This window comes from Macaca nemestrina, chromosome 3, assembly GCF_043159975.1.
Source record: "Macaca nemestrina isolate mMacNem1 chromosome 3, mMacNem.hap1, whole genome shotgun sequence".
Classification (NCBI taxonomy): domain Eukaryota; kingdom Metazoa; phylum Chordata; class Mammalia; order Primates; family Cercopithecidae; genus Macaca; species Macaca nemestrina.
Window position 1 is genome coordinate 183,535,954 of NC_092127.1, and position 16,544 is coordinate 183,552,497.

General features: G+C 41.0%; 1 long non-coding RNA gene across 1 annotated transcript in view; it reads right to left on the minus strand.

The window, feature by feature from the left end:
* Window positions 1–389: 389 nt before the first annotated feature.
* LOC105487922 (uncharacterized) overlaps window positions 390–16,544 on the minus strand; it is a 95,049-nt gene continuing 78,894 nt past the window's right edge. Inside the window, exons 5-6 of the long non-coding RNA XR_011621458.1 lie at window positions 6,285–6,351; window positions 390–2,257 (exon numbers count right to left, since the gene is read on the minus strand). This is a non-coding gene — a long non-coding RNA (uncharacterized lncRNA). The remainder of the gene's footprint in view (window positions 2,258–6,284; window positions 6,352–16,544) is intronic.

Genomic DNA, 16,544 nt, shown 5'->3' on the forward strand with positions numbered 1-16,544 from the left:
GAGCCTCCTCTACAGCAAACCTGACACACAGTTTTCAGTCATTGTGTTAAAAGACCTTTCCCTTCATGAAATTATTCATTTCACTGAGGAGTATCTGTTAGCAAGGCCGGTTCATCTGCTTTCAATGTGGTCATCTCCCTTTGTCATCTACACACTGATTTTTCCTATAGCTTAGACATAATTCGCATATCACATTTGGGAAATGGCTTAGCCTTTCTGTGCCTTTGTTTCCTCATCCACACAAAGCGTATCTGCTTAGATATTCTGTAAGTGTTCCATCAGCTATAAATTCCATAACTCTGTGGAAGGAGAAAAAAAGGAGAGAAGTTTTCTTTGAATGACACTGCTGTCTCCAGCCTAGTTTCTGGCATTAATCAGGATGATCAGATGCAAGTGGCTTCTGTGGGCTAAAAGGCAGGTTCATTGTCAGTCCATGGGCAATGGATTCCAACACTTGTTTGAGGGTTGCTTGGGGCCTTTGATATAATTGATGGAATTTCTGTTTCGTGAAAGTCAGAAATGAGCCAGAAACCATTTATGAACATTTTGAACATGGTCTAGTCTAATCCCATCTTTCTTCCAGTAACCTAAAATTGAGAAGCAAACGAGTTCTCAATTGCCCCAACATTGCAGGAAAACAGCACCAGAATGGGAAGGAACACCCAGGGTTTTATTAACTCAATTAAACATTTGACAAATAAGGTGCTAAATTCACCTCCCAGGATTTCAATTGTTTTGTTTGTCAAATGGGATTCTGATCCTGCCTGGCCCGCCTCACATAGCTGCCAGAAGAGTGATAATAATTGGCCCAGTTTATATTGTATTTTACAACCTATGATACAAATGAAACAACCACTCACATGAATTGAATGCACATAGGCCCATTAGGAGGAAACTTTTCACTGGTTCCTTTTGGCCCACGTTCAGTGGAAAAAGACCTTAGTTAAATCAATGTGGAGGAGAGCTGGTGGGAAAGGGGAAGGATTGACATTCGAAATGTGCATCAATCATTAACACCGTAGTAAGAATACATTTCCAACCCTTCCCTAAGCAGGCTTGGAAAAGGGATATGTGAAGATGAGGCCACATGAGCCACAGAAAGCTCTAAGGACGGGAGGAGAAAAGGAAAGTGTAGATAATATAGGGAACAGGACCCTCTTTCTCCAAGAGGCACCCTAGAATCATAGCATTTTGGAGTTAGACTAAATCTCATCTGAGATGGCAACTTCAGTGTTGTAGGGTCTGCATTTCATCCATTATGTACCCCCCTGAGTCTCAGTATCCTCATCCATAAACAGGGCTGTACTGGAGGCTGCTGGGAAAATACAACAAGTCAATGCGTGTGGAGGGCTGCCTGATACTTGGCCTGGAGAGATGCTGGTGCGCCATGACTCTTGGTCCTCTTGCAGTGCTGCTTGGGGCTAACTGCACTGCAAGAAGTGGATTTGTTTTTAGATTATTGGAAGATTAGAACCAGGAAAGAACTTCAACACTGTGTGATTCTGGCCCTGGGTTCAAAAGTGCATCCTAGGTCCAGTTTTGCCCATAACTTGCTCAATGTTCTTTGGGTAAGCCCAACCCTGCCTCTGAGGCCTCACTTTTCAATCTTTAAACACAAAAGCAGGTTAATTTCCCCATTGAGATCCCTTTTACTTATAACAATTACAGAAACCATTGTGTGCATGTGTGCTAAGAATGGGCTCGTGAGAGCAAACATTTACTTGGGTGTTTACTATGCCATGCCCCAGCACTTGACATTTTTAAGCTTTTTTAGTCACAACAGCCCTATGAGACAGGCCCTTTTATCATTCCTATTTCTCAGAAGAGGAAACAGAAGCACAGAATGATTAAACAACCACCTCGAGGTCAAAAAATAAAGTCTTCCATATTAAAAACCAGGCAGTGTGGTTCCAGAACTCAGAATCCTTTTACACAAATACTCCTTTTGAGGTAAATATTCATCTAGCCATACTTCACAGATGGAAAATAACTGAGTTTCAGACATTCTCCAAGAGCCTCAGACAAGTGGCAGACCCAAGACTCACAGCCAAGGTTTTCTGGTCCCAACACTTGCTCTCTTGAACACTATGGGAGAAGATGTCCTTACCAGGAATTCTGGTCCATCTGGGATCCCACTGAGCTTTTCTCTGAATCTGGCACTTCATCTCCTGGCTTAGGTCTGCCCTGACCAGGGCTCATGTTGTTCCATCCAGCTTCCTCTTCCACCGACTTCTAAGCTGGCTGAGGGGGAGGGAGTCTGCAGGTGAACGAGCAGATGCTTTTATTTTAGATTTATGAGATTCTGGATCAAGTCCCCAAAGAAGCAGATTAATCACAAGAAGTTATTTTCCTTTTAATTAAAAAATATTATCAACAGAGGCTCCGGCCCTGCTGATTCTCAGAGCAGACAATAAGGGTGAGCACAGCAAGTGAGCAATATTAATTTTCTCCAACTAATTTAAAGATAATATCCCTCACATGTGCCAGCAACTCACAAGTCTGTTTGTGTACCAGCTGTCCTTTACCCCGGGGCTCTGTTGGATTTCCTCTAACTTCTTATTGACTACTGGGAGCATCCCCAAGGAAGGAGATGTTCAGAATACAAGGCGAGGGTTGCAACTAGATAACCAGCATCTGCATTGGGAACAACAGTCATCTGGGAAGCTGAATGAAAGCACTTTTAGCTCAAACCTGAGATAGCACCTATTTCACAGGGAAAAGCATGAGCTTCTGGGCTCACTGCTGACATGATGTGACCGTGGTGTTACGGGTTAAATTGTGCCCTGCTCCCCCATTGATAAGTTGAAGCCCTAATGCCCAGTACCTCAGAATGTGACTGCATTTGGAGACAGAGTATTTAAAGAGGTAATTAACTTAAAATAAGGCCATTAGTGTGGGCCTTGGTCAAATATGACTCTTAACCTTGTAAGAAAACCTTATAGGACACAGACACACATAAGCTGGGGGACCATGTGAAGACACAGGGAGAAGGTAGCCATCTGCAAGGCAAGAAGAGGGGCCTCAGAAGAAACCAACTCTGCTGACACCTTGATTTTGGACTTCTTATCTACAGAACTATGAAGAAATATGCTTCTGTTGTCTAAGCCACTCGGTCTGTGGTACTTTTGTTATGGTAGCACTAGCAAACTAATAAACTTGGGCAGACCTATCTCTGGGAAAGTCTTCACATCTGCACAATAGGAAGATGAATAGAATTGATCTCCAGGATCCCTTCCGGCCCTGGATTTCTTAGCTGGGCTATCAGAGTGACCATAAAGCTTGCCTGAGCATCCTCTGACACCCTGCCAAAAATAACATAAAGATCTTTAAATACTTAGTAGACTTCAAAGCAGGACTACTTCAGTAAAAGACAACCATTCCCTTTTGTTCTCCAGGCAAGCTCAGAAATCCAGCCATCCTCAGGATCCACACCTAAGTGAAGCTTTCTTTGACCTCTTTTCATGCTACTCCCCACTCCCCTTCCTCTCTGTCCCAGGTTCATATTCTTCCTCTGTACCCATAGCCCACCACATTTGCCACACTATAATGACATCGCTTGCTTGGTGCCTTTGATAGATGGATTGCATTAGTGGCCACAAATCATTGTCCTTCTATATCTCTACTTTGCAGCAAGACTTTGTACGTTCTCCTATCAAAGCATAGAGTCTATTTCCCAACCTCTTAAATCTAGGCTGGTCTTATACCTTGCTTTACTCAATAGAATGCAGCAGAAGTGACGTTGCCCCAATTCCAAGCCTATGCCTCAGCCGGCATGCACAACTTCTCTTATTCTCTTAGACTTCCATATCTGCTGTTAAAACAAGCTAAGGCTGTCTTCCTGGTGAATAAGAGATCACATGGAGGACAGACCAGATTTCCCTACCAAGGGACTAATCTTCAGGTAGTCAACACCAAAACAAATGAAAGAGCCTAACCAGGATCAGCAAAACCACCTACCTCACCAAAGCTGACCCTTGACTCATAGGTGAGTATAGTTGAAACCAGAAGAACATTCCAGCAAAGTCCAGACTAAACTGCTAATGCGCAGAATTATGAGCCAAAGGAACACTTGTTTTTAAGCTATCAAGTTTTGAAATACTTTGTTACACAGCACAAACTAACCAATAAATCACTTTTCTTGCCTCTTCTGCTAGAAAGTCAGCATCTTACAAGCAGATAGTGTTACTTGGTCATTTGTGTAAAGTATGCATTAGAGTAGATGTGCAAAGAAAATGTATTGAATAAGTGAATTGTTGTTTTCATATACTCCTCTGTTCCTACATGATTATGGGAGATTATAGTTTTCAAATTGGAAGCAACAGTATTTCTCATTTCAGATATTCTTCTGTAACATAACTTTGCCTCATTCCCATGAGAAATTGCAGTCCATTCTCCAACCCCTCAGATCTGAATGGTCTCTGTAATTGCTTTAACAAAATATAGCAGAAGTGACACTGTGCAAGGTCTGAGCACAGCCTTTAACTTATTTGGTACTCTTGAAAGTCAGCTGCAATAGAAGAAGAGATACTGCCATGTAGATAAACCTAAGTCACGTGGAGAAACCTTGGAGGAGAAAGGACATGTGAAGGGAGAGAGGTAGGCAACAAGGACCACCAGGCACCAGGCACTGAAGTAAAGATGCCACTGTGGAAGTGGATCTTCCAGCCTTAACTCTCCCAGATGGTGCCATGTAGACCAGAGACAAATCACTCAGGCTAGTCCTTACCAATAACCTGACCCACAAAGTTGTGAGCTGCTTAGGGCAGAAGAACACATGCATAGAACCATTAAAGGCCTGCCAAGACGAAGAAGCAGAGAACAAGTACCTTTGTTTAAGTATGCCTTTTCATGAATGTGTGAAGAGTATTGACAAGAGCAAATATTTGCAAAGTGCATTGTGCACAGAGACACACAGAAAACAAACTAAGTTCCCCTGAACAAAGGGGCCACAGTTATGTCACCCTTCCAAATGTTCAGGTCACCCTCTGAGGATTAAATTGGGGAAAGTGCAATAGATGAGGCCATCTATAAAAGTAACTAGGTATTAACAGCTAAGTTTCCCAGGAGATTTAGGAAGTCTCAAATAGAGACTTGGAGAAACATGACTGGAATGTGATTTTCCCTTTAAAATGTGAGCTTCACAAAGTGAAAAGTTCTGTTTTTTGAATTACAAATGAGGCAACACACCAACATGGCACATGTATACATATGTAACAAACCTGCACGCTGTGCACATGTACCCTAGAACTTAAAGTATAATAAAAAAATTTTTAAAAACATTCTATGCTCATGGATGGGAAGAATCAATATTGTTAAAATGGCTATACTGTGCAAAGCAATTTATAGATTCAATGTTATTCCTATTAAAATACCATTGACTTTCTTCACAGAACTAGAAAGAAACTATTTTAAAACTCATATGGAACCAAAAAAAGAGCCCAAATAGCCAAGGCAATCCCAAGGAAAAAGAACAATGCTGGAGGCATCACGCTACCCAACTTCAAACTACAGGGCTACAGTAACCAAAATAGCATGATACTGGCACAAAACAGACACATAGACCAATAAAACAGAATAGAGAACCCTGAAATAAGACTGCACACATACAATTAACTGATCTTTGACAAACCTAACAAAAACAAGCAATGGAGAACACATTTCCTACTCAATAAACAGTGCTGGGATAACTGGCTGGCCAGCTGCAGAAGATTGAAACTGGACCCCCTCCACACACCATATACAAAAATTAACTCAAGATGGATTAAAGACTTAAATGTAAAATGCAAAACTATAAAAACCCTGAAAGACAGCCTAATACCATTCAGGATATAGGCACGGGAAAAGACTTTATGACAAAGATTCTAAAAGCAATTACAACAAAAGCAAAAATTGACAAATGGGATCTAATTAAACTAAAGAGCTTCTGCACAGCAAAAGAAACTATCAACAGAGTAAACAGACAACCTACAGAATAGGGGAGAAAATGTTTGCAAATATGCATCTGACAAAGTTCTAATATCCAGCATCTATAACAAATTTAAACAAATTTACAAGGAAAAAAATCCCATTAAAAAGTCGGCAAAGGACATGAACAGACTCTTGTCATAAGAACACATACATGAGGCCAACAATTATATGAAAAAATGCTCAATATTACTGATGATTCAAGAAATGCAAATCAAAACTACAATGAGATACCATTTTGCACTAGTCAGAATGGCTACTATTAAAAGTCAAAAAAATAACAGACACTGGCAAGGTTGTGGAGAAAAGAGAACACTTACACGCTGTTGGTGAGAGTCTAAATTAGTTCAGTCATTGTGGAAGACAGTGTGGCAATTCTTCAAAGACCTAAACACAGAAATAGCATTCAATCCAGCAATCTCATTACTGACTATATACCCAAAGGAATAGGAATCATTCTATTATAAAGACACATGTACATGAATGTTTATTGCAGCACTATCCACAATAGTAAAGACATGGCATCAACCTAAATGCCAGTCAATAATAGATCAGATAAAGAAGACATGGTACACATACACCATGAAATACTATGCAGCCATAAAAAAGAATGAGATCATGTCCTTTGCAGAGATATGGAGGGAGCTGGAGGCCATTATCCTTACCAAATACTGCATGTTCTCATTTATAAGTGGGAGCTGAACGATGAGAACACATGAACACATAGAGGGGAACAACACACAATAGGACTTTTCAGAGGGTGGAGGGTGAGAGGAGGAAGACGATCAGGAAAAATAACTAATTGGTACTAGGTTTAATACCTGGGTGATAAAATAATCTTTATAACAAATCCTCGTGATACAAGTTTACCTATATAACAAACCTGCACTTGTAACACTGAACTTAAAAGTTAAATAAATAAATGAACAAACAAACAAAAACATGCCTTGAAGAAGCAAACAGTCATTCAGTGAACTGCCTCTGGAGAGGGCCATATGGCACTTAAGGCAATTAAAATATTTCTTTGATATATTTTGAAACAGCTGCTACTTGGGTAGCAAACAGAAGTGGCCTTGCAAAGCCATGCCCCCTCCCCTTTCTGGGCCTTTCCCCAATCTGAGAGAGATTGAGAGTCTGACACTTTTAAAAGTCTGAAAAGAAATGTTTACTATCTATTCTGAAGGAGGCTTCATCTACATAACAAAGCCACCTTTGCAAGGCAAGTTTCTTCTTTTCTCTCCCTCTTAACCTGTCTTGCCACTAAGCCTGGTTTACCTAGTAAATCTGTTTCTGGCCATGCTCTGACTCTGAATTCTTTACTGTGGCCTTAGGATGATATCTATGTTTCCATAATTCACTAGGAAGTTGGGTCTTCATTCTGAAGGCTCCCATGTATATGCATTAAATAAATGTATATGACTTTTCTTCTAATAATCAATCTTGTCTCAAGCCGGTATATTTCAGGGAAACTTTAGGGGACCAAGGGCCTATAACCCGCACAACTGGGATCTGTGGGCAACTCATAGGAGCTGAAGGTGGTCTCCAGTTAACATCCAGGAAGAATCTGGGGCCTTTAGTGAGAGAGCCTCAAGGAAATTAACTCACCAACAACTCAGTGAGCTTGGAAGTAGATGCTTCCCCAGTCAAGCTTCCAAATGGAAATGCAGACTACACTGACATCTTGATTGCAGGCTGAGAGACAATTGGGCAGGCCCAGCTCAACCGTACCTGGACTCCTGACCCACAGAAACTGAGATCATATATATGTGTTGTTTCAAGTCGCTAAGTTTGGGGTAATTTATTGTGCAGTGCTATAAAACAAATACAGTTCTACTAGTTACAACAAAGACAAGGAAGGATGTTCTGTCTGCATACTCACTATAGCAATTAACAAGTGTAGTGTGTGTGTTTGTGTGTGTGTGTGTGCATGCATGCACAAGTGTGTATGTTGACAAACTTTGCACACAATCACGGACTAAATGATGGCCTAGTACTTAGAGTAGCTGAGAAGATGGGGGAATGTCTGTCAAGAAAAAAGAGTAAGGTCAATGAAGGGAAGCACTAGGCATTCATAATTCTAAGATGTTTCCACACTGATATTGTATGCAATGTTAGACCTGGCTTTTGGAGTCAGAGGATCTGGTTGAATTCTTATTCCCCTGTGTAACTTTAGGAAAATTGCTTAAGTTCTATGTCTCAGCTTTCTCGTCTATAAAATGAAAACAATCGTAGTACCCAACTCATAGAGTTCGCATGTGCATTAAATGAGCTAATATAAGTTAAGTGTTTAGAAGCAGGCCTGGTGCAAAGTGAACCCTAAATGAACATTGCTATTGTAAAGCCACAGCTAAAAAGTTAGAGTGTTGCTTATGCCTCCTGGGATTCTCAGATTCAATCTCTATGTCACCGTACTTATAAAAAGGCTCATGAAGATGCCAAAAATTTTCACCATCATGGATGAAAAACTGGGTCCTTTGACTTGGCACAAACCACACATTTATCACCATTGAGATCTGTTTTTTAACTGTCTACTGTGTACCCACTAACAGCAAACAAAAACAAAAATAACATAAGCGTAAAACAACTCTGTCTCCTGTGCATAATGGATGGTAATAAATCATGGATAAATCGTTCATCAGAAGAAAAGCAAGTGAGTGCATTTCAGCAAATTAATCACCCACAATGTTTCTGGAAACTGAAACGAGAAACTTCTGCAGGGAATCTAGCAAGTCTACCAAGATAAAAAAAGTCAGACACAACATTATTCTGAATTAGAGTCTCCTTGATTTTAGGGTAAAGTTCATCTCCTGGCTGACGACTTCAACCTTGCAATTGACTATATAATGTGACCTTGTCTTACTAAAATCAGAGCACCAACAATCTGTTTCCCGGAAAGTAGGAGGAATTCACTGGTATAAAAAAGCAAAGTTCCTGGTCATCAGCTAGGAAGTTGGTATTTCCAAATCCGTTTGGACCAGACATATGTTCCTGACACATTTCAGATATAATTTGAGGATCAATTTGATTGTGACAAACTAAACACAATTTTAATGATTAAATCTCTTTTTCTAAGGGAAAGAATTGCCTATCAAAGTCATAAAATCCTAAAGCTAAAACAAACCTTAAGAAATTATTGAGCTTAACATAGGTGCTGGAAGATTAAGTGTTTTGTTTTTTTTTTTTTTTTCCCAAGATCACAAAGCAAATGGGTGTCAAAGTTGAGAATAGGGTCCAAGTCTCTAACTTCCCAGCCCAGGCTGAGATGTGGGCCTATTCCTGGATACAGTAGAGGGACACTCCACAAACAGTAAATGAAGCTCAGAGAAGGCAAGTAAGTTGCCCAACATCAAACTGTAAATAAGAGGAAGATTTACAATTTGGTGTTAAGTCTTTCTAACTCTAATAATCTCACTCTTAGCCTCTTCCATGGTAATACTACCATCGTGAAAATAAGAATGATGGCTTATAGCATGCATTCAATATACTACCTAATATTAAAGTTATTATTAAATTGAGTAAGTAGAAACATTGTATTGATTTTTTTTTAGTACCTTGGAAATCAGTCTTGATATTTAACTAATTTCCTGAAGAAAAAAAAAAAGGTAGAATTATATTATGAAACCTGTGCTACATATTATGAACTATTGAAAGTGTCTCATTTATTGCAAGTTCATCACATTTTCTCAGAAAGATTATAGTTGAGGCCAACTTCAGAATGCACTGCTCACACTCACTATCCAGAGGAGGCTCACTACCTTGTCTCCTATAAAGTCTGCCTTCACTTTTGAGCCAAAATCTCACTTAACTTTTCCCAGAATTGTCCTCAGGTGGTGACTGAGAAAAGTCATGGTATTATAAGGACCTCACCATTTCAGTCAAATATGGGACTCCTTTAAGAGACCATCTATACTTTGAAACTCCCCATTGGGCTGACAAAACCTTCGCCTGTCATCTGTCTTCCCTTGTCCAATCCTGTTTCCCCCCCTTTTGCTTTCATAAGTGTTATGTCCAAATAATCTTCTGTACTCCAAATCCCATTTATTTCAGTGCTTGCTTCTCAAAGAACCCATCTTGCACTAGTTAGACCAGGAGAGGTCTGAGAAAGTAGGTGATGAGATGAGTTTTTGTACCAAACTGCTTACTGCCCAGCTGATAGATGGTCTCCATCCCTGGTGGCAGGTAGTGTAAGGGTACAAGGTAGTGATCCATTACTAAATCTTTCACAGTAAGCTGGAGGAGCTTGCCAATAGAAGTGGATGCATTGGTCTGTGCAAACATTCAGGTATATAACATGTACTTGGGAAATGATGGGTATAAGAAAAACAAAATTGATGAATGTTACTAGGTTGTATTGATACCCTACAGACAAATAATTAAAACTAAGAGCAATTAATAAAAATGGAAAACTAAGTATGCAAGTCAGAGGCATCTCTTTCATAGCTTGTCAAGAAGTTCTCATCACATGAAACTGGTAAAAAGGAAAGCTTAAAGAGCAAGCCCAGGTCTGAATAGTCAGAGTGGCTAATTGTCAATGAGTACTGGATGGGCTACCCAGAAAGGTCTGATATGCAATGTCGGAGCCTTAGTTGGGAAGCTGGAACACTGGCACGTGTGATAAGGACATTAGGGTAGATGCCCCCAAAGACTTTAACTCTCCAGGCCTCTCTGAACTGTCCGAATCTATCTAAGTGACCAATCGTCCCTCTTTGAAGCTAGCACCCTGCTCTGGAAGTAAGACATACAGAGGTCTCTCTCCAAGAAGATAAGAAATTCCCCTTTGAGTAGTCGCTCCACATCCTCTTCTGGGCACCAGGCCTGTAAATATGGCCAAATAAGGAAGAAAAAGAACTATATCCAAAAGTAGCTGCAAAGCCCAGCCATCATGAACCAGCAAAGCCTGGGGAAACACATATGAAACTGTATTTCAAGGATGCTTGATTAAGGCTCACTGGAAAATAGGACTGAATGGAGGTGAGTTTATGTGACTGGAACACATTCTCAACATTCTGGCAAGAACCCCAGGAGGTGACACAAAATTACTTTTGGGGTAGCTCTTAGAAGCCTGCAAAAAGCAATAACTCAAACTGAGTGAGTTTGAAATGCCTGAATTTCCTGAGGAAAGAATTCAAAATTCTTGGGAAGCAGATATGTTAAAATAGATATATTGTAAGTGAATGGAACATCTTCCAGAGGAATATATTCCGAGAGAGGTTCACTAACTGATGAATGCAGCCATCAAAAACATTCAGGAGTGTTTTCTATGGGCTAACAGTGGGAGAGTCTGTCCTAAAATTGTGTTGTTTTAACAAGGGGGTGATGGGGCCCAAAATAGAGGTCAGGTAGTATCACTTAGTAGCCAGAAGCCAGGGATCATACTTATAACAACCAATAAGGTTGGAATGTGCTAGAAGCCATAGAGAGTTATGGAGATAGTAAATAAAATATAGTGCTCCTAAGGGCAAAATCTGTTAGCAGCCTGCAAGAGCAATGCTTAATATATGTAACCACAGAAGAACAAGAGTGGATGATCAGGAGGCTGAGGTAGGTGCCTTAATAAAATGTCATGATCCCTTGCTTAATTTTCAGTCCTTAGTCAGTTTCCAGACACAGAACCAACCAGCTAAGAAAAAAAAAAAGTGCTGATCCCTAGGATAAATGAACCTGCAACCCTACAAGTATGTACTGTAAAAATTTCACCAGGTTCTTCCCCCAGAAAACCTACGGTCCTTCATTCAAGTGGTAATGTACCAGAGAAATAGAAACCCCCAGATGTCTCAAGGATTGTGCTGACATTGAGACCAGAGACCCAAAGTATCATCCAAGCCCAACTTTTAGAGCAGAAACATAGAATTCAGAAAATAAATGAAATATTTAACAAAGTTTAGTTTGCACTGGATTTGCTGCATTTGCGGACCTAGTTGGAGATCATTTTTCCAGTCCCTAGATGAATAACTGTGACTGATATACTTAGGCCCTTGCACTGTGGAGTAAGAGCTGTCATTGTGAGGAAAGCTGAGTGGAAGCTTCAGAACCTGTCTACCCTAGCTAAGATGGTGAATGAATTACATACATCTCAGAATGGCATGGAAGAAATGAGTCCACTTCTTAAAGATCTAAGGGGTACAGGCTAGTGATCTCTTTTGTTATCTCCATTTGATTCAGCAGTCTGGCACCTGCAGAAATGAGATGAATAATTAAGAATAACTATAGACTATGGCAAACTTAACCAGGTAGTAGCTCTAATTATGACAGGAGGATATGGTAGAGCAGTTTAACATAGCTTCAGGTCTATGGTGTATTGCCAATGAGCACATTTTTTCTATTTCTTACAGGAAAGAAGATCAGAAACAATTTGAAACACGATACCTGGTGGGCTTCTTTGTGTTCAGAGGAAACACCTTCCACACCTAGGATACCACTGTAACCTATACACTGGATGCTACGAAAGAATGCCATTTAGAGCAGAGTCTAGATCAAGAAAGGACTCTTCATCAGGTTCCAGCTGCCATGCAAGCAGCCCTGCCAATTGGGTCATACATCCTGGTAGATTCTATAATGGTGGAGATCCAGTGGTGGGAGATGTGCAATATGGTGTTTATAGCAAGCCCCAGTGAGAAAATCACAATAAAGCCCCCTGGGTTCACATGCAAGTCATAACATCCATAGAGGAGAATTGCACAATTTTTATAAACAATTTCCAGTGTACTGCTGGGTGCTGATAGAAATGGAACTCTTGACCATGAGGCCCAAATTGACCATAAATCTCGAAGTGAACATGACTTATGATTTATTGGCAATGCAAAGTCATGGAGTTTGGAGGGCCCAGCAGCAGTTCATCATAAGATAAAAATGGCACATCCAGGACAAAGCATAAGTGATAATGAGAGCATAATCCAGCTGTATGTGCAAGTAGCCCAGACCCCCCTGCAACCCATCATCTCGGCATCAGTGCCTCTCCCCTTTTACACATCCAAAGCCATATAGGAGAGAGGGAGAAAGTCTTGTAGGACCAGCTGAAGACATACGAAAATGACTGAGCTTGGTTTACAGATGGGCTGGCTCAGAATGCAGCGGGAGGCCTAAAATGAATCATGGCAACGTTACATCTTCACTCAGGGATATCTTTGAGAAACAACAGTGAAAAATGTTCTTCCCATTCCATTCAGCAGAGTTTGGAGACCAAAACTGGTTATCTACTTTGCATGCAAGAAGAATTTTCCAGAGTCAGAAAATGACTTAGCTACCACGTCAGGGACTAAATATGAAAACAATTAGAGGGTTGGGTACCATAAGTTATGAAATAGAGGTCTATGAATGCCAAATGGGAATATATCCATAACAGAAGAATCCCTGAGTGACCAAGTAGGCAAAATGATGTATTGTCATTAGCAGCCTTTGTCAGTGGCCGTCTCAGTACTGGCATGATGACATGACCACACAAACAAAGAAGCCAGAGTAGCAGAGATAGAGGCTAGTCATGAATCCAGAAGCATGAACTCCCTTCCACATTCCAAAACTGAGGTAGCTACTGCTGCCTATGACTGACTTGACAACAGCAGAGACCAAGAGTGAGTCCCTGGAACAGCACTATTTTTTGAAAAAAATATGTGGTGGTTACTCAATGACACTGTAGCCTTTCCATTTGGAAATGTAGTTCATCCTACAGGAAGAGACACCTATTCAAGGTATAGAATTTTCCTTTTTCTGCCTGCAGAGACTCAGTCCATATCAATATTCATGGGCTCACAGAACGCCTGATCCACAGACGCAGAATCCCACACATGTGGCATCTAGCCAGAAAATTCACTTTATCTTTTTACAGAGAAAGAGACATGGGAGAGTGTCCAGGACCATGGGATATATTGGTTGTATCATCTGGAAGTTGATGGTCTGATAGAGTGCTGGAATAGTATGCTAAAGGCACAGCTGATGGATCAGCTAAGACACAACACCCTGTGCGGATAGAAGAGAATTCCCCTGTTTTTAGTACACACATTGAATCTGAGACTTTTCATGTGGCTCTGTGCCCCTATAGGAAAAATATATTGTTACAGAATAAACAAGGGGTGGAAGCAGGTGTGGTCCCATTTACAATTATCTCCAACAATCCACTGGGAGAAGCTATGCTTTCTTGACTCCTACCTTTGGGATCTGCAAGATTAGGGGTCCTCTTCCCCAAAGAGGTGTGACAATCCCAGTGAACTCCAAGCTACAACTGTCACTTGCATGCTTTGTGTTCCTTGTGCAGTAGGTCGTCAGATAAAAAGGTGTCACCATCTTGTCACAGACAAGTGACTGATCAGCAGGAGGAGGTAGGGCTGCTGCTACACATTAGGGTCAGAGAAGAACAATTGTCCATCTTGGGTGATTTACTTGGGATCCCAAGTAGGAAATGGTTTTCCAGATCTGAGATCCCCACTCGGAAATCAGGGCTTGAGTCATACACAGATAAGCCACAGAACGAAAGAGGTAAATACTGAGAGTGAGAGAAATTTAGAATGATAGTGAAAGAGAGAGATAGATGATGGATACCAGTGGTGGGCTCACAAACATCTGTCGTACAAGGGTCTGCAGTTCATCCCACTAACCTCCTCAGAAGGAGAGGTTTACCCTCAGAAGGAGAGGACCACCAGAGCCCTTGAAGTGTTGACCTTCACACATGGAGCAAGAAGTGTGTCTGAATGGTGCAGGAGGTGGACTCCGGCAGACACGGAAATGGGCCCACCAAGTCCCCTCTCAAGAAGGAACGTGATGCCCAGATACCCCCAGCTATTAGCTCCTCAACAGTCTCCTCTGCCGAGGTCACACTCTTGCTGGGGATTAGCTAATAAGTTAACAACTGAGCAGGACAATGGTACTAGGACCTGGCCATGTTCATCAAATTCAGGGTTCCTCTAACAAGCAATCTACTGAGTTCTCCTTTTGGCTGGTAGAGGTTTTGCCAGGTCTGTGTCAGCCTGACAGCTTCTCTTGCTCAACACTCCTTCCTTCCCTTCTTGCACAGCAACAGCCTTTTACACTCTAATTCCATCTCATGGCCTACTTCTCAGAGAATCCAACCTATGACTCCTGAGTACTTACCAAAAAAGAGCTGAGACTTGTCTTTCGATAGTATTTACAAATCTATCACCAATGTAAATTCTGCCTCTGGCCTCAATGAACTGATTTCACTCATGTCTAAATATCCATTCATCATGAGCTTAACGTAGATTCTCTCATGTGCTTTAAGCTCTTGGGAAGGTTAGAAATGACCCATATCACTCAGAGGTTATGCAGAGCGTCAACATCTCCACATTTATATCAGTCACATTTATAAATATACACATTTGAGATATAGGAAGTATGTATTTATATTCTCATATATTTGAGATACTGTAGAAATAGAACATTTAATCAATCATTTCTATCATAAAATGATCTAAATAATGTGAGTGATGGCTTCATTTCAAATACGCAAATATTTCATGAAAATCTGGTATGGGTTATGTTCTAGGCTGGTTAATGGGGAGACTGTGATAAGAAGACAGAGTCCATAACCGAAATAGCTCTCAAGCCAGGATAGAGAGGCATACTAACAGGTCATTTCCATTTGCTAAACAACTCATTTTTAGTTTGGAACTATTGGGGTGTGTAGAGATTCCAATTTATTTTCACCCACACCTTTTTCTGGGCTCATACTCCAGTTATGCCTGAACAAATGTAAGAGTTAGCAAAATCTGAGTGATAAATGTGAGATAAGGCCGGAAGCGGTGGCTCATGCCTTTTATCCCAGCACTTTGGGAGGCCGAGGCAGGCAGATCACAAGGTCAGAAGATCAAGACAATGCTGGATAACACGGGGAAACACTGTCTCTACCAAAAATACAAAAATTAGCTGGGCATGGTGGCACGTGCCTGTAATCCCAGCTACTCAGGAGTCTGAGGCAGAAGAATTGCTTGAACCAGAAAATCGGAGGTTGCGGTGAGCTGAGATCCTGCAACTGCACTCCAGCTTGGTGACAGAGTTAGACTTCATCTTTAAAAAAAAAAAAAAAAAAAAGTGAGATAAAACTTTGATCTCAGCCATAATTCAATTACCCATATTTTGTCATCCTCATTGTCAAATATTGAGTTATTAATAAACACTTGTTTTAGTGAGCTCCCCAAGAGAGAACCCTCCTCCCAGTTTTATTACACAGTAACTAGTATCTGAGATAATTAAAACAAATAGTGCATCAAAGAAGGTGGAGTGGAGATGACCCAGGTTCCAGGTTCTAATTTTGGATGAGGTGGGGTTGGGGGAGCTGAAACAAAAGAGCTGGAACCAGAAGGGATAAAGAGTTATCTTGTGCCATCTGAAGCAGTGCTCCAAGGGAGAATATTTTGCATCGTAAACACTAGGGTTCTCCAAGGCAGCAACATCCTCTCATTGCCAGGACTGCATGGTTAGGTTATCACTGAGCACTTGGCCAGCTGACTTCCACATGGGATCTGCTTGAGTCTGGGCCCCCTTTGATTTTTCACTTGCCTCCAAGTGGTGAGTTATCTGAGCTCTGTGGCTTTCAATGTTCATATCCTTGTGATCTCATGGAGTTGATGGGG